The following is an 18,433-nucleotide window of genomic DNA, read 5'->3' on the forward strand; positions in this document are numbered from 1 at the left end:
CCTGTGTACATGGAAGGTGCTGTCCAAGATGAGCAACACTGTTTGGAACCCAACAAATCAGATCAGCCAGCTGCATTTAAACAGGAAGTTTTGATTCTATTGAATCAGCATCTTCTGATTGCAAAAGTGCAATTTTTTGTATCTTTCATATCAGCTCCAGCAACACAGCTCTTTGGGACAGCTAAAGATGACAACAGATGACAGCTAATGAATGCTAGCCAAATTAAAACAACAACTTTATTCTCTCCTCTCTTCCCTTTAACCAAATACAAATAAACAATGAGTAAAAGAAATCCATAAAACAAGAATTCTAGCTAGAGATGCAGTTGGATTCAGAACAGGACTTTTGTCAGGAATGTTTTACTTCATTTCATTACGAGTTCTAACTCAAAATTGACAGCAGAAGGTAACACTTTGCTTATTCATGTCATATAGAGCACAACCAACGTTCCGAACACAAACGCTTTTCTAAGATATTAACAGCATCTCTTCTATCAACTCTTCTTTTACCTCTTTCAGTTGCTGAAAAAGCAGAACTGAAATATTCTGCAGGTGGCCTGAAATCCCACTGGAGTCAACACATAACATTCCATACGGACTTCAAAAGAGCCTCATCCCCATTCAAAGCAATACAAGTCAAACACTTCTGACTGCTGTCCAGCATAACCTTCATGATTTGTATTTATATTCTACTAATGCTAAAAATAATAATAAAAAACAAATAAATCCATGAAACAACACACGCGACACAAATTTGTTCGCTCTGCTTTCTTTCCCATAGTAATTCTCATTTGTTTGCCATTATATGCCATGGAATTTATTTTTTTTTTTGTATATAGAATCACAGAATTATATAATTGCTTGAGCTGGAAGGGACCCTTAAAGGCCATCCAGTCCAACTGCTGCTCACTGAACAGGGGCACCTACAGCTCCATCAGTGCTCAGAGCCCCATCCAGCCTAACCTTAAATATCTCCAAGGATGGGGTATCCACAACCTTCCTGAGCAACCCATGCTTCACTGACATTAGTGCTGAAAATACTTCCTCATACCTACTCTAAATCTCCCCTATTTACTTTGAAACCATTTCCCCTTCTCTTATCACAACAAATCTTGCTAAAGAGTCTGTCCCCTTCCTTCCCACGGCTTCCCTTTAGATACTGAAAGGCCGCTATCAGGCCTCCAAGTAGCTCAGGGAACATAATGTGAAAGAGCACATTAGCTCATCTCCCACAGCTAAATAATCTCTCTACCCAATCAGTTAGCATTCTATCTGTAGTTGGACTCCAGAGGAAGAGGGACACATCAAGCAGAAAAACACATTTGATCCACGCTTGTGCTCACCTCCTCCAAAAGCACCTGTATATGTCAACCAACTTCAACTAAATGTAATGGAGCAATAGAGCTTCAAGGACACTGAGCTCCTACGAGTTTCATATAAGCGGGAGTCACAGAGATAAGAAGTACCCTGCTAAGGTCCTTCCCTGAGGAAAAAGCTGCATTATGCATTTCACATCAGAAAATCAGCCTGTGAAACTTCAAACTAAAATTCATCTAGGTCAATCGCTTGCCAGAGCCACTAGGATTAAATATAAGATTATCAACTAATGCTACAAATAATAATTGCACCAACACACATATCCACTATGCATATTTGACCACAACAACAGCATGTAGTGCTCATGCAATAAACATTTAAGACTCTTTGGATGTAAAACTTTCGGTAATACAAGTGAAACCAATGCAGATATCTGGAAGAAAGAAAGTCAACTGTGAGACTGTGGGGCTGGAAGCAACCATCATTCCTACCTGGTTCAGTGCAATTTCTGACATACAGCTTCCCCCTGTCCCCTGGGACATCCGTCGTGTTGTCCTCATTTGCTTGCAGTAGCTGTCTCCCACTCCACTTGCCATCATTTTCCACAGAATAGCTCAAAGCATCGTAACCTAAAGCAAAAGAACAGTAGATATGTGAGACTGTACCAGAAAAGCAACTTGTGATCTTTTTCCTGAATGCTTAAAGCACCTGTATGCCGTGGAAAGGAAGCGACTGTCCCACTCTAAACCACACTGGTGTGGCCTCACCTTGAGTACTGCGTGCAGTTTTGGGCATGACAGCACCAAAGCCACTTCTGCTTACGATTGCAATCAAGCCTGCTGCCGAATGAGGCCTAAGAGATGCAATGCTTGACACAGAAGTCAAGCAGGCTTCTTTGTGAATCAATAATGTGCTCTGTAGGTGTTAGGAAAGCTATGTCCCCTCAGAGCAAGCAGTTCCTCGTGACTTCAGACAGAGCAACCCACAGCAGAGAGTCTGACCTTACTCTCTATCATGGCTGATATCAAGCAACAGACCTAAAAGTTGACTTGCTGGGTAGCAAAAAGTGTTTCTGCTCAGTAAACCTAAAGTCACCCGTAGCACAGCGTATCAAACTACATGCATTCTGGAGCAGCTTCATGACCCAAACTGATCAATTGGCTCCAGCCAAACACTGAACCCTGTGTTTTGCTGCCAGGCTTACAAGGCACAGAATGACTGTGGATATCAGTACACGTAACACGCAATTACTTCATCTCATTACTTCTTATCTGTTGCTTGCTTTACTCCTTTACTCCCCTCTCTGGCTTTGCATCGGTGCTGCAAAGTGAAACTCCGTTTTAGCAATGTCAACAAAAACAGCTGGCTGTTTTCCATGGCATTCTTGGCACAGTGCTGCTCGGACTTAGATGTCATGTCTGCCTGCTTAGCCAAAAGCACATGCTCCTATGTCAGCTCTGTGCATCCAATAGTTTTAAATACAAGTGAGGGAAAAAATAAGAAGAATAAGGCGGAGAATGACAGTTGCACAGGCAGCTTTAAGAAACTTGTTTCCCAAGCAAAAATAAATTAATGAGTAAAATAAAGAAGTCTGCACCTTGATACTGTTTGTTTAACCTGCGAGTGTGGGTGAGAGCTGCAAGTTAATGATAGAAGTGGACTGAGTTTCTCAAAACAAGCACTCACAATAACACAACATCAGGCATCTTCCTCAGTAATAAACACGCTCTCTGGTAATCAAGCTAAGCAGTTTCAGTTCCACATAGTTGCTGTTTTTCCAAGCACAGAGGCTCTTCTCCAAGCGGTCAGAGCTCTGCTGCACATTGCTGCAGGGAAGGAAAGCAAGAGGGAGAACCCACAAGGGCTGCAGCAACACAGAAGTTCCAGCAGAAACCTCTTCTGCTTCCTCCCAGACCTGAACAGCTTTCTAGAGGCTGTATCACAGCAGTACTTGCACCTTACCAACCTCAAAACCTTGCCTTAGTCACCTCTCCTCTATAGGCTCAATAGAGCTCAATAGAGCAAGAGGAAATAAAAGGCGTGGGTGAAATGAGATGCTTTCTTCAAAGACTGTATACCACAACCTTTTATTTACCTGTCCTAAGGCAGAACTTATGTTGACTTGAGTCTTTAGGCGGGGTCTGAGCCCCAGCTCCACCAAACACAAGCCTGATCCATTGACTTCAATATATGCTAAATCCCAGTCAGCAAAATGCAAAGAAAAATCTGATATTCTGCAGAAGGACTGTGACAACAGCACAGAGTAAGCAAAATTCTTCTTTCCAAGGACAAACGTTAGAAACAGAAAGCCAACAGTCCTGTCTCTTTAAATAAGACAGCAAGTGCTTTTGTGTTTGTTTGCTGCGAACCCCTGTAGCTGCCAAGCCCGGGTGGCAGCCCTGTGACAACACAGCAACATCACCGATCTGCCCTACTTGTAACAATGAAACAGAGTGGAAAGAACTGGTCGAGGTGCCCAAAAGTTCTGAAAACTCTCTGCGTGTGACCCAAAACTCCATGTGGGAGCTCATGAGTTCCTGATGCTATTCCAGATGGCCCTGGCTGCAGTTTACAACTTTGGGCACTGCGGGAACACAGCTAAGCACATCCTAACCTGCACTTTTCAGCAGGAAGAGTACTATTTCATAATGCTACACAGCACTCTGGTGTTCCTCAGTCACACACTGATCTCACAGTTTTCAGCATCAAGCTGCAGGAACCTCAGCAAGTCAGAAATGCAGCTGGACCTCAGTGGTGAGGATTAAAAGTCCCCAACCCCATTACTAAGATGAGGGCATTACATGAACCTGGCCATGGCATGGTGGGCTTATCATCTGAGTCTTTAAAAATAGATGATATTATATATATAAACCCTATAAAGAGGGAAATAAAATACAGGGAGATGACTGTCCCTCTGCACTGGCACTGGTGAGGCCGCACCTCAAGTGCTGCGCTCAATGCTGGGCCCTCACTGCAAGAAAGGTGAACATCTTTTCTAACCTTAATGATTTTAAGAGAAGAAATGAAGTTAGGAGAACATAAGGGGGATGAATCGGGGTCTTGAGGTTTAACAAAGTCATGGAAAGCCCTCCTTGGACGAAGCTGCTGTAAGCAATGAGCTCGCCCAGCTCAGGGCTGGCTATGCAAAGGCTGGCCCAGCAGCCAGACAAAGGGATAGATCTGTCACCCAGGCCTTTCCGAAGCATAATGCCTTGCTGCCAATGGCTTTGCATTGTTGGCAGTTATCCTCGTCTCTTGCTGACAATAAACTACTTTCTATGCAAACTGCTAGATCCTGCTGGCTGAAGCCAAAAACAGCACAGCTTTTCTGGACTAGGTTTGCCCTCCCTCCTCTCGTCTGTCCCTTTTATCTATTGTTTTGATGGTGGCGGTTTCGGTTTTCAGAGGGTTGTTTTTTTGTTTTTGATTTTGAAGCAGCTGAATTATCTCCCTCTCCCTGAAAACTTCCCTACAGTGAGTAGGACAGGGAAATATTCCTGGGGAAGAGAAGATCTGGAGCATCCAAGCCCAAGTTCCACACGACAAACCAGGTGCAGTGTTAGTGGGGGAGCAGGTGAACACCCACCCAGCCCACAGCCCCAGGTTTCTCCTACAGCAACCAGATCCACCACGGGTTTTCACAGGGTAATCTGAGCACAGGGTTGCATAAGCATTTCAGAAATGGATTGTCTTTCTTTGCACTCTGATTTGGGAGACGTTTTCCTTTCAGAATCAGCAGCAGCAGAGACCATAAATAAAGCATCCTTGGGGAAAAAGCAACAAGAAAACAACTACACCTGGCTTTGAAGAGCAGCCGGCTCCTTCCATCTGATTTCAAAGCTTTATTTCTATGTTTATCTGTCTGGCTAGAAGAAAGACAACCCCAAAACTATCACTTTTTACATCTCCCTATAATTTCTCCCCTGATTCAGATCCTCTCCCTTGTGTTGGGCACCTCCTCAACTCCATTTACCAGCTTTCCCCACTGCCGGCAATACACAAGCACTGCCCCAAATCTTCCCGGAGCATTGTCCAAAACCTGGGCTTCATCCAAAGCTCAGTGAAACCAGAAGAAAAGGTCCTTCAGAGTAAGAAGCAAAGAATCAAAGGGCAAGAATAGCAGCAGTAATACATTTAACTGAAGTGACTTTATAAGTGGTTACACCGCAAGTCACATAGGTCATTCCCAATGACTGTATTGATGAAGTCACTCAATCAGAGTTTTCTTTACGCAGGACAGGTAGCAAGGAAACATCAGCAATCATGAATTTTAAAAGAAATAACCTAAAACTGATTTTTCACCACTTAAAGTGCTACTTTTTATATGGCTCCAAGACGGTGTGGCTGCTTGAATCGGGAAATCAAAGCTTTATATGGCTGAAAAAGCAGTAACTGAGAGGCTCGCTGTTCTCACTTGGACAATGTCACACAGCAAGAGTGTAATTCCCTGGAGGAGATATATCTTCTAAACACAGTGGAAAACCAGTTGTATTCCAAGCCCATATGACAGGGTGTAGGGTCTATTTTCTCACCTTTGCAGCCCTATCTGCATAAACAAACAGGAATGAAAAGGGAGCTTTTGTGCCTCATTTCAATACAAATGTATCTTTCGCAGCAAATAAGACCATTTCTCCCCTTCATTTTCCTTACTGCACCTTTCCCCTTGGGCTTCTCTGCAACTACACTACAGAACTGGGGAACGGTTATTTGTTTAACCGTAGTTATTTACTGCCTGTAGACCGAAGGAATCACACCAGGCTCTTCCCAACTTGGAGATGAGGTCTCAACCCTAGAGAATACACCGGTTCTCATAATAACCTCTGTCATACAATACTGAGCCTGGTCTTGTTCTTCAAGAGCCCTCTCTCTAAGACATGAAACTCAGGAAACCTCACTGATAGCCAGATAATGAAGTACAAAGCAGGAAACAGCACAGAGGGGCCTCAAGAGATGCACAGGAAGGCACAGTGGGCTTTGGCAACCATCACAAACCACTCAGACCTTGCAGTGAGGCCTCTCAGTTTAACGACCTGCTGCATTGGCAGGGGTAAAATTGCAGAACAGTGTAAAAGCTGGAGAAGAACATAATGAAATGAGTGAGGAGGAGATGGGAAACGCCAAAAAAAAACAGAAGTGCCACTGCTAAACCAGCAACTGATGAAAGAAACAGCAGCAAAGCACTACTTTCCACTGCCATCAGCACCTCCTCTTTGACCAGCCCTCAGTGATACCCCCTCCCATCCAACCCACTCTCCAGCCAACAAATATCTCCCTACATAGGGTCCCAGCTGCATGTCGGTTTCTGCACTCATTCAGAGTGATCTATGTGTCACTAAGCCAGGCTGAAAATTACCTTAGTGACATACAGAGTTTTCCCTATGGTTCCCACTTAATTAAATATTGAAAGAGCTATTACCTTTCAGGGATGCCTGTGCACTGGCTGTGTCCATTATTTATAACGTAATGTATTCATTATACATTTTATCCCATGCTCCTGTCTGCTGATCTCATAAGAGTCCCTTAAAAACAATTTCAAGCAATTAATTCTACCTTAATTACAGACAAATGTACACAGAAGCCCCGGGACATCTCTTTCTTATATTTATTAGAAGTAAACATATCTAGAAATACATCTGGTAATCAGGAAAGAGAGGGACAAAATGGCACGACAGAAGCCATAGCTGTCTGTAACAATGAGCAGAGCTGAGAAGGGACAGTTAAAGACCCTTTAAAGGCATCTTTAAAATCAAAACTGAGCATCTCAGTTTTAAAGGATAGCAGGGTGAATGGCAGGCGACTGCAGAGCCTGCAAGCACACAGGGTCCTCCACATTAACCCCACTCCTCACAGAAAAATCAGGGCCACAAAGAGACAGCTTCATGGGAGACAACCCCCAGGAAGGCACTCGTGTTTTCCTGGCTTTATCTGGATCTATTGGTTGTCAATCAAAGGATGAGACCCTCGGAATCAAAGCAACATCTGCTGAGGATCTAGGAATACCTTTTGCCTCCTTCCTAGCTCATCATTACTTCCTAATGCAGTGAGATAGGTGCAGAGCTTGTGCCTTCTCCATTCAACCCCTTCCATGAAGGCTACCACAGTCAACCCATAGCTCACAAGGGAGGAAAGACAGATTTGGATCCCCAGGGGAAGAGCTTACTAACTTGGGGTAAAGAAGGCTGAGTTTAGACAATAGCACTACAAGAAGCCTTGCTTTTCCCAGTAAGATGGTCTTACACGGTTTAGTGGTGAGGGACACCATCTCCTGCTTCATCTGTCTCAAAGGACAAGGATTTGTCCTAATGCAGCTTCATCAGGTTCCTCTAATAAAATTCAGTGTCCTGCATCCTCTTTCATACTGCTGATACAAGCCAAGGCTTATCACACCAAAACACCATGTTATTCCTGCCTCCTACGGTCCTCCCAACCTCAAACCACCGGTACAGCCATTCTCCCAGTCAACAGGTGTCACCACTGAGCTATCTCAGGTTGTCCCTTTCCTCCTCCAACAGACAGCATTCCTACAGGCAAATCTGGCTGTAAAGCTCAGCCTCACCTTAGCACAGGGATATTAGCTATTAGCTATTAGGAGGGTGTGTACTCTGGTCCTTGTAAAGGGGGGCAGGGAGAATATAGCGACTGTCCAGCTTGCTCTGCTTGGTACCATTAAGGTCACTTTCATACCTGAAACTAGGAACTTTCCACAGTATTTGTAGGGAAATAAATAACGCTAGAGGGGAAAAAAAAAACAAAACACAAGAAGTTTCTAATTTTAACCACAGATCCTGGTATGAAAAGGAGATGCTTTACATCACACCCGAATGAAAGCTTTAACACACTCCTGTCTTTATAAGGCTTTAAGAACCGCAGGACCCTTCAAGAAGCAGAACGCATTCCTTACTCACCCTGAAGTGAGATTCTGCAGACTGGAGAATCTGAATCCACTGCTTTGCTGCATGAGGTGACCTTGGACAAGTTGTTCTGGCCGGATTCTCAGCTGGTGTCAGCTGGCACTGTGCCACCAAAGTCAATTTAAACCATTTGAGGCTCCAGTTCCTAACAGACCTCAGTCTCGTTATCCCAACAGCGCTGGGATACACGGCTCAGCCTTGGAAACCTGCAACTAAAGCTGGTACTGCAAGGGCCGGGCAGTGCAATTCACACAGCACACTTCCCTTTTCAATGACATCACTTTCCCACTAAGATGAAAGAAAGGACCTGTGGCAGTTGTGAGAAATAACCTTATTTTTCAAGGCTTTAAAAACAAAACCGCCGGTAGTTTTCTATTACAGCCTGCTATATTAGATGACTCAAAATCCTTAAGCAATTTTATTTTAGCATATAGCAATAGGTGGTGACTGGTATTTTTTTCCCCTTTCAAGTTTCATCATTATTACCAAATCATCTTGAATTTCTCTTCTAACTTGCCTCTCATCACCACAAGCACAGAAGGGAGCTCCTCTGCTGCACAGGAACGCCAAATACCTGACACAGCCCTGATGTTTGGTCCTGTGCTTTTCATCACAAGGAGCTCCTAAGTCTGGAAAACTCAGGAAAACACAATCTAAATAAAGTCAAAAAAGCACCAGTTATTACGGCACAACTCCTTGTGGTAAGAAACAGAAGACAGACTTTCCTCTGTGGCGCATTCATGCCTTATCATAGCTCACAGAATGCCTTGAGTTGGAAGGGATCTTGAAGCCACCCCGGCTCCAACCCCAGCCATGGGCTGGCAGCCCCCCACCAGCTCAGGCTGCCCAGGGCCCATCCAACCTGGCCTTGGGCACCCCCAGGGATAGGGCACCCACAGCTCTCTGGGCAGCACTGCCAGGGCCTCACCAACCTCTGAGTGAAGCATTTTCCCCTAACATCTAATCTACATCTCCCTTCTTTTAGTTTAGAGCCAATTCCACTCGTCCAGCCCTCTGAGCATTTTAGCAGCCCTCTACTGAACCTTCAACAGCTCTACATCTTCTCTGTGTTGAGGGGCCCCAGACCTGGACACAGTCCTTTAGATGGGACCTCAAAAGGGCAGAGCAGAGAGGGACAATCACCTCCTGTTCCTGCTGGCCACCCTTCTGCTGATGGAGCCCAGGATACCACTGGCTTTCTGAGCTGCAGGAGCACACTGCTGGCTCATGTTCAGTTTTTCATCCACCAGAACCCCCAGATTCTTCCTCACAGGGCTGCACCCCAGGTGTTCTCCCAGTCAGTATATGTATCTGGGATTATCCCAACCCAGGTGCAAAACCTTATGCTTTGCTACGCTGAACCTCATTAGGTTCGCATGGGTCCACCTTCTGAGTTTGTTGAGGTTCCTCTGGATTGTATCCCTTCCTTCTAACATGTCAACCACATGACACAGCTTACTGTTATCAGCAAACTCGATGGGCTCAAGTGCAACCTCAGCATCAGTGTCACTGATGAAGACGTTGAAGAGCACCAGTCCCACCACAGACCCCTGGGGGACACTGCTTCTCACCGTGCTCCACCTGGACACAGAGACACTGACCACAACCTTCTGGCTACAGCAACCCAACCAATTCTTTATCCACTGAACAGTTCACCATTCAAATCCATCTCTCCCCAGGCCATGGCAAGCAGGGCCCTGCTCCATCAGGAGATGATGAGCCTCTCATCTTCTTCTCCTCTTCAAACCCTCCTACTGAGTCCATACGCCTCCCTCCTCTAACACATCAATGTTGGAAAGAGCTGGAAAGTATAACAACTGTCTCAACAGCAAGAATGCCAGCAGTGATCGATACCAACACAGTCCTCCTGCAACCTCCCTTCAGAATGCTTTTTGATTTAAAAGGGCTTCTCTGTTACTTAGTTACGTTCTTGGAAAACACCCCCCACTTCTAAACACATTTGATTTGTCGCCTCCTTTGATTCCTCACAAGAATAAATCCATTTATTTTACTTTGCAGTCAGTAGTAAAATTAGCTTTTCTTTCTTTAAGTATTATCTCTCCTTTTTCTCCCTCCCCTGCTACGATGCTGAGAAGGAATCCATAGCAAGCAATGCTATATGCTGTGAGCACAACTCATTTAAGCTCTTGAATAAGCTCTTGAAAGAAGCATACTAGCAGCAAGCTATATGTGCCATTTCCTTTGGTCAGAAGGCCTTTGGAATAAGGGTCTTTTTAGCTCAGTTTTGACAACAGGGCTTGTGAGATCCTCAGCAGAAGCCAGTATGGCAGGATGGCCTCTGCCCAAAGAGAACTAAGACACAACCTGCATTCAGCTGAAAAACATTAACCATGGCACCATATGTTGGCTACGTCAAGTCCAACCAGCTGCCCAACAGCCACATGGAAAGACTTTGTGCAGCTCCACCACTGACCTTCCGCTGCGCAGTGCCCTCAGTACAGAGCTCAGCAGCAGCACCATTACTCCAGAAGGAAACACAGCACACTCAGGTAGGATTGTGGCCAGAAGCCTCACCAGCTCCTACACCGCCTGGTCTTATTGAGCACAGAAGCACTTAGCAATTCTGTTTGCCACTGCCCTGTGGGGTTGTACATCACACACACCGACTCTTTAACAATAGAAATCAAACACTGTGAACCTCTGAGTACACTCCATTTTGTGTACCGTCAATTGGAACAGCTTGTGTTCTCCTTACCCTTAAAACAAACTGTTGGTGCATGCAGCGTTCATTTCAAACAAGTTTATTTCTGTCCCATTCTTCTCTGGGAGCCGGAGAACTGAAAATCAACTACTGCAATGAAACGCACTAAGAACTGGAGGGCTGGTCCTCTCACAAGAGAAAAGGAATGTCCATGTAAGGCTCGTTTTTGCCTCTGCTTTATGTTGCAATATATTCTGGCCATCTTAGGGGAAAGAAAAAAAAAGCAGCTGAATCTATCTGTCTATGAGAATGATTTTACCAGCAGAGCTTGCAGTTGTTTGTAGTTCGGTTAGCGTGTTTTTGGCTTGCATATCAAAAAGATTCTTTTCCCAGAGTTAAGCAGGCTCTTTCACAACTGAGCTATTAACATTTGTTTGCAGTTCTTATTTAATAGGTGATGCCTGCTGCAGAAGCAAACACTAAGGATGAGGCTTAACATCCCATAGTTTTTTTAGAAGAGCACGCTCAGCACTGCACAAACACATGCCCTTCTCTTCTTCCACCACCATGAAAGACAAGATATACCACACTTCAGATTGGATATAAGGAATAATTCCTTCTCCATAGAGCGGTGATGCAGTGGCACAGCTGCACAGGAGTGGTGGGGTCACCGTCCATGGAGGTGTCCCAGAGCCGTGGGGATGTGGCACTGAGGGACGTGGGCAGTGATTGTGCTGGGGTTGGACTGGGTGATCTTAGTGCTATCTCCCAGTTTCCCTGCTTTATAATTTGAAGCTATGCCGACTTGTCTTATTTCCTGCAAAAAGGCCGTGAGTGAGCAAGGATCTGGTTAACCTTACATCCATACCAGCCTACTTGAAGTCAGTCGCATTACTTCACATGCTGCAAGTTAAGCACTCGCCTCCTGGATCAGGGCCTAACTGCCTATGGACACACAAACATGGCCATTGTCCAAAGTACCGCACACACTACTGGAGGTATAGAAAGGTCAGACCAGACTGTGAATCTCAGCCACTTAGCACAGCTGTTCAGTTCACAGCTCTGCGAAGGAATGTTTCAAAACAACTAAATCCGTGCCTCCAAATGGTTCCTGACACTCCCATGTGCATAACAAGTGTTTTTCTTCTGTGTAAGGTATATGCCCTTCTCTATGCATACATTCGCATTCACCAACGCAGCACCTGCGGCAGAGCTGCCTGCTAAGCTGAGCAAGAGGATGGGCAGCAGGCAGGACAGCAGACACGTCCTTCTCCCTGCTCTTCAGGGTCTGTAAGTGCTTTCCAGGTCCCAGGCAGGACTTGGGGACCAACTGCTTCCCACACGCAAAGCTTTTAAGCAGATGACATTCAGTCCCATCTCTTTAACAGTCCCTGTCAGTGAAAAATGCCTATATAAGGCAAACCAAATCCCATCAAGTGCTGTCCCACAAAGCCATCTCCCTGGATACCACATCTGGACTCCTCTTCAACACCTCCCTTCTCCTCGGAAGAATAAGACCCAGGACTTCTCCCAGGAGGCACAGAGCAGAGCTCCCAGTCTCAGGGATGCCACCGAATTAATTCTGTTTAAACAAATTAATTCCACACCAAGCTGCAGCTTTCAGTCCAGCCTGGTTCTCTCCAGTTGCTTCAGGTTTCTGTTCATCAGCCCTCCCTTCTTGCTGGATGCAGTGGCCCATCCTGCTCACTTTCCTCCCTTACTCTGACAAACACACAGAGAAATCTCCCCATTCCCACAGTCTTCTCACCTAAAAGCTTAATGTCTTAGAAACTGTACTCGTTTTATTGTTAAATTGGGATGTTTAGCTGAAATTCAGCCATGGTTGGTATGAACACATTTGCTGCACACAGCTGATGTCTCACGCAGGTACAGATGCTCCTTTGATCTGGTTGGCTCCATTGCCAAAGCAACGGAGGCATCCACACACCCCAAAAAAGCCCAGCTAAATCATCAGGGGGTCCCATCCCACAGCCAATCTTATATCAAGGTACATTCATTGCTATCAATTTCCAAGCTGGCAAAATCACATCTGAGTCTTTTCCTACAACAGTCACAACCTGTGGAAGATGAGGCAAGGAGAGAAAAAGTCGACTTTGCTGGGAGAGAAAATAAAGGAAGACAAGTGTCCCTTAAGGGTTTCAAGTGACTAACTGCAAAGTTCCTAGTCAAGGTGCCCCTGGCAGTAAATGACACAAGGACGAGCTCTTCAAAGACGGAAGAGATGATCCCATGGGAAGGTGGAAGTAAGACATCTTAATCCCTTTAGGGTCAACCAAGAGTCCATTCACAAAGTGCAAATCACACGCATTTAGTGTTTCACTTTCAGAGGAGTTCCCTTTGATGCTGTAATTCAGCTTTGGTGCAGACCAGCCACATAGATTTACTAGGAATATGGTGGGGGGCCACTTCTCATTTATCAGATGGGGCACACTCTCCATAACCTTTCTTTTCTGACCAATGTACCTCTTGAACCCCAGGAAGCTACAGACCAACTATCTCCTATCTACCATATACCTAAGCTGCTCCAAAAGTTATGCCTCCATGAAACTACAACAGATACGAAGAACACGATAACACTGTCTGATAGAGCAAATTCTGACAGATACATGACGGGTCTAATCAAGTCCTTCCTTTTGACAGTCTTTGACCCAAAATGGACAGAGTCCATCAGCCTTCTCAACATTAAGGGCCATTTAAGATCAACAGAAGGAGGGATCTACTAATGAAGGGCTTAGAGGAAAAAAACAGCCAAACAGGCCAGCCCTAACAGCAGCCAGGCCATTCAGACCAGAAGTACCACCCAAGGACTCTTCCATTGAGTCCTGGCTTGTTAAACCCCCATCCTGCAAGACATTTTATTGAGCATATTTTGCAGGAGAATACCCTAGGCTGGAAAGAGCAGCTGCAAGCAGCACAGGGCAGGACTGTCTGCAGCCAGAGCAGCACAGGCATACATGGAGTCCCCAGCCTACCTTCCCTTTATAGACACCGAAGAAACAACAGCTGTTGTTGAGCTTTTCTGCTATTCACCGTGTCAGCCTTGCACTCGCTCTGTTTAGGAACAGCTGGGGAGGCCAAACAGCTTCTGCCTTCACACTCCGCTCAAGGCCCTAAACCGCCTATTCCTCATCATCCCACATCCACATCCTGAGAACCACAGTCCTGTGATTTCAGGTGTCGTGGTGGCATTTACCTCTCAATCACAGCTTTGGCAAGACCCTAAAGCAAGCCCAACATCAGCCAGGCACATAAACCCTTCTCTACCATGCCAGCATTGAGACATGCTGGAAGTCAAGCCCATCGTTAAGCATGTTCCCCCATGTCTTCCTTCCACACACAGCCACGTGCCAGCCCTGCTGCTCCCCGGGTTGTAACTGGCTGCATAGGAGCCTTCCTTTCCTGTCATCTGTTGGTGCAGGACCTTGAACGAGAACTAAATAAATGAACAAGTCATTTCCTGCAAGGCCAAACAAGCTCCCTGCCAAAGAGGTCACATACCACACTCTGGCCTGACGCCTCTCCTTAGTTTATGAGGGTAAATTCCCATATCCAGGGGTCCAGAGATGACAGCATTACATCTAGGCTAGGATTACTCTCACGCAGTCCCCGCTTCACTGAAGAGGTGAGGAAAACAACTGCTCTCGTGCTTTCATTGCATGACCTCTAAAGTTTGGTTTGGGTTTCTTGGTTTGAGCAAACCAAAACAGTCAAATGAAAGCAGGGAGTTTGCGCTTCATTCCCAGCTACACGACCAGGATCTGTCACACCAAGCTTCTTCAATGCTGTTTTGGCAGCAAAGAGATACGTAGGGAAATGCCCTTCGAGGCAAAGTGGTTAGAAGCGAGCAACCTACATGGTTCCTTGATTCCCAGTCAGAAAGTCATCACAGTTTGATGGATGGTCTCACTTAATAAAGGACCTTTTCCCACACTGACACCTCTCTATAGAGGTGACATGTAAGGAGTCAGAACGACGAGCATGTGGACTAAAATACAAACCCCAAATAAGCATAGCTCATACTTTGACTCCTGCGAGGATGGCAGAGATGGGCACAGAACTGGAAGCCGCACTGAGATTTCTTATCTACCAGCACATCTTCCTTGATGTCAGAGCACAGCCAGGGATCTGCACTGCCTCCAAGAGTGCAAAGAGGCACCCCAGCTGGATTTGTACTGCTGGGATGAACTTTGCTAACTTGAATTTCTTCTTCATTTGCTCTTTATACATTTTGGAATGCCCTTTGGAATGCCCTTCGTATAAACACGATAATGTTAAGCGCTTTGTTATTACACATCATTTAGCATTAGGAGATCTCCAAGTGGCTTAAAAAGAAAAGGCTGCATTTTAGAGACCAAATGAGACACGAAGAGGTTGAGTCACAGAGAGAAGCAACGGCAGCCACCAGAACAGAGAGCAGACCTCACGCTCTGCCCTTTGGGCCACACACTGCAGGCAGCTCCACCAGCAGCTCATTGTGGTTACCTGCTCTGCACAAAGAGCTCCAGCCTATCTCTTGTGGGTAGGTGCAAGAGGGGCAGCTCAGCAAGCAGCTCATCCACAACTCCAATAGCTGTGCTTCTCCAAACCCAGGGCATGGCACAGCTGGCACAGGGATGGCAACCGAGGGGAAGGAGACCGAGCAAGAAAAACAGGAGCATGAAAAACAAACATCTCAAAAGGGTGATTCAAACCTGAGACTGCTGAGCTGGATGGCAGCTGGGCACTGAGCCTTCACAGCAGCTGGAATCGCTCCTGTCCCACCACGCCACAGTGAGATCTGTGAGCCCCAATGCTTCAGGCTGCCACTGCTCTCACCAGCACCAAGGACACAAGCAGCTTAAGCTGCAGGTCAGCCCTGTGTGCTGTTGAGGCAAACCTGGCTCTGCTTTGGATACCACTGCCTTGTTCCTCTGAATGCTGCTCCAGAAGCAGAGGCTGAGCCCGCTACCCCTGCCACACAGTCAGGGAGGGGGAAGGGTGATGAGAAGAACAAAGCACGGGCCGGAACACACACCGCTCATCCGAAAGAACATGTGCCACACTCAGCTTAGGGCGAGCCTGAATTTTACCTTTGCCATACAGTTAGAAAATACATCAAGCACTGAAGGTGTGCAGAGAGGTCTGGAGAGGTCCTTCTTCTCTAGCAGGAGCAGGACTCCAGCTGGCAGCCCTAGGAGGGCAGCTATGGCTGTCACACCTGTGCTGCAATAAGGGCAATGAGGCAGCGGCACAGGCTGCACTGAGAGGTGGTGGTGCCCCATCTCTGCATACAGCCAGCGTCAGGCTGGACTAGGTGTGAGCACTGATGGAGCCGTGGGTGCCCCTGTGCACTGCAGGGCGTTGGAATGGATGGCCTTTAGGGCTGCCTTCCGACTCAATGATTCTACGATGATTCTATGATGTACGTAGGCACACGCAGACACCTCTGCTTACTCACAAGGAGCAGATACCGACCTTTCCCAACCTCACTTTCAGAAGCAAACAGTAAATAAAACCAAGCACAACTCTCACAACGCCCGTATAGAAACAAAGGAGCAAATCCGATCCATTTCAAGGCATCGCAGCCCGCAAACTTAAGCCCCATCCAAACATCTCCACGCTCCGTAACACAAGGTGCCGAAGTCCCAGCTCGTGTTTGCGCTCTTCCCCAGCCATCAGAGCATTCCTCGCACCATGCTGGACACCGCGCAACCCTTCAGCCACGGCTGTTTGTTGAGAAAGCAAACCCTGAGCCCCGGAGGGGTACGGCTCTCCCGCACCGAAACGCAAACAAGCCTCGCACGGATTGCGCTGGCGCTCGCAGATTTGCAATGCAAAATAGCGACCGCTCGCTCCTGCCCTCCTTTCTCAGCCGGCCGGAGGCTGAGGCAGGGGATGGGCGCTCGGCCCCTCCGCTCCGCCGGCGGCTCTCCGGCTCTCGGCGGCACGTGGGGAGCTCCCCGGGGTGGGGACGGCGCGGCGCAACCCGCGGCCCCTCCGCCGGGCCCCCCCCGAGCCCCGACAACTTTCCGGGGCGCCCCCGGCCGCACGCACCGCCCCCCGGCCCCCGGCCCGGCCTCGCCGCGGCCCGGCCGTCCCCCACCTCCCCCCAACCTCTCCCCCACCTCGCCCAGGGCTGCGGCCCCCGGCCCCGCCGCACACTCACCGCCGCGGCCGGCCAGCAGCAGGGCCAGGGCGGCCAGCGCGCCCAGCTGCCCCCGCAGCAGCTCCCCGCGACGCCGCCGCCTCCGCCGCTCCGCCGCCGCCGCCGCCGAGGCGCCCATCGCGGCCGCTCCGCTCCTCAGCGCCGCGCCGAGCCGGGCGCCGCAGCGCCGCCCCCGCCCGCCCCTGCGCGGCTCTCGGGCAGCGGGCGCGGCCAGCGGGATGGGGAGGGGACGGCGCTGGGGACGGCGGAGCCCAAACTTCACGGCCGGCCCCGACCCCCCTCCCCGCCGCCGCCGACACGCGGGGCGGGCTGCTGGGCGGGATCGGGGCGGGGAGCCGCGGCGGAGGGCTCGGGGCTGTCCCGGCTCCCCGGGCGGGGTCCCCGCGGGGCCGGCACGTCGCGCTTCTCCGCTGCGTCCCCGCGGCCGAGACCCGATACGGATGCCGGGGTTTCCCGCGGTCGCTACCGCGGGGCTGATCCCGGCATCGCGTCCGACGGGCACCTTTACCTGCCGTTAAGGTATTCCGGCTACACAACAACAAAACCCCACCGCGCCGGGAGCCCGGCGGCCCCTCCCCTCCCACCGGCGGGCAGCCCTCGCCGTGATGCCTTCGCCCCGCTCGCACCGTGCGGGATTCTCACCGGGGGTTCCGGGTTCCGCTCCGCCACGCCGCTCCCAACGCTGTGCTGGGTGAGCGGAGCCCTGCCCCACCCGCACGGCCCCGAACCTTTCATCCCTCTGCCATGGCTTTAAATCGTCACTATGACTGCAGAATTACAGTGAACGCCTAGCGGCTGGGCTGGAACCTCAGCACCGGGCGTGCATCAGGAGACCGGTGCCTCTGGACATGCCGCGGTTGGGAGCGAGCACCGTCATCCCCGCTGTGCAGGAAGGGCAATGAGGCGATGTGACACATCTGTCTGCAGCTCTGAAAGCGCCTGAGCTTGAACCGGGCTTCCCTGAAATCAGATCAGCCGCTCGGGGCCTCTCCTGGGTGTCCCGACAGCGACATTCACAGCGCCCCTGGGGGCATCCGAGGTCAGGTTGGTCGGGACTCGGAGCACCTGGTGGAGCTGTGACTGGATGACCTTTAGGGGTCCCTTCCAACTCAATTCTATGGTTCTATGAAATCAATGGGAGGAGAGAGCATGAAAGCATGGGCAGCACTCCCAAAGGAGACTGATAGAACAACAGAGCAGAAACCCTCCAAAAGTCTCTCAAAGCTTCCATCATTTCAAGTTACTTCTGACCAAAACAAAGCAACTTAAGGCTCATGAGAGCAGGATTCGTGTTAGGATTGGCCTCTCATGATGCACTTAGCTTCCAATCTCCCCTCCAAGGGTCTCTCACCATCCTTGTAAGGAACCTGCGTTAAC

General features: G+C 48.6%; 1 protein-coding gene across 2 annotated transcripts in view; it reads right to left on the reverse strand.

The window, feature by feature from the left end:
* The window catches only part of SLC24A3 (solute carrier family 24 member 3), a 102,753-nt gene extending 84,949 nt beyond the window's left edge, over positions 1-17,804 (reverse strand). Inside the window, exons 1-2 of one of the 2 annotated variants that reach the window (XM_032443439.1) lie at positions 17,699-17,804; positions 1,809-1,946 (exon numbers count right to left, since the gene is read on the reverse strand). The gene's annotated coding sequence lies outside the window, so the exon portion shown is untranslated. Of the gene's footprint in view, positions 1-1,808; positions 1,947-17,056; positions 17,143-17,698 lie in introns of those variants that run through there. The other variant, XM_032443440.1, reaches the window with a different exon arrangement.
* Between the last annotated feature and the right edge of the window lie 629 nt (positions 17,805-18,433).

This window comes from Coturnix japonica, chromosome 3 (genome assembly GCF_001577835.2).
Source record: "Coturnix japonica isolate 7356 chromosome 3, Coturnix japonica 2.1, whole genome shotgun sequence".
Classification (NCBI taxonomy): domain Eukaryota; kingdom Metazoa; phylum Chordata; class Aves; order Galliformes; family Phasianidae; genus Coturnix; species Coturnix japonica.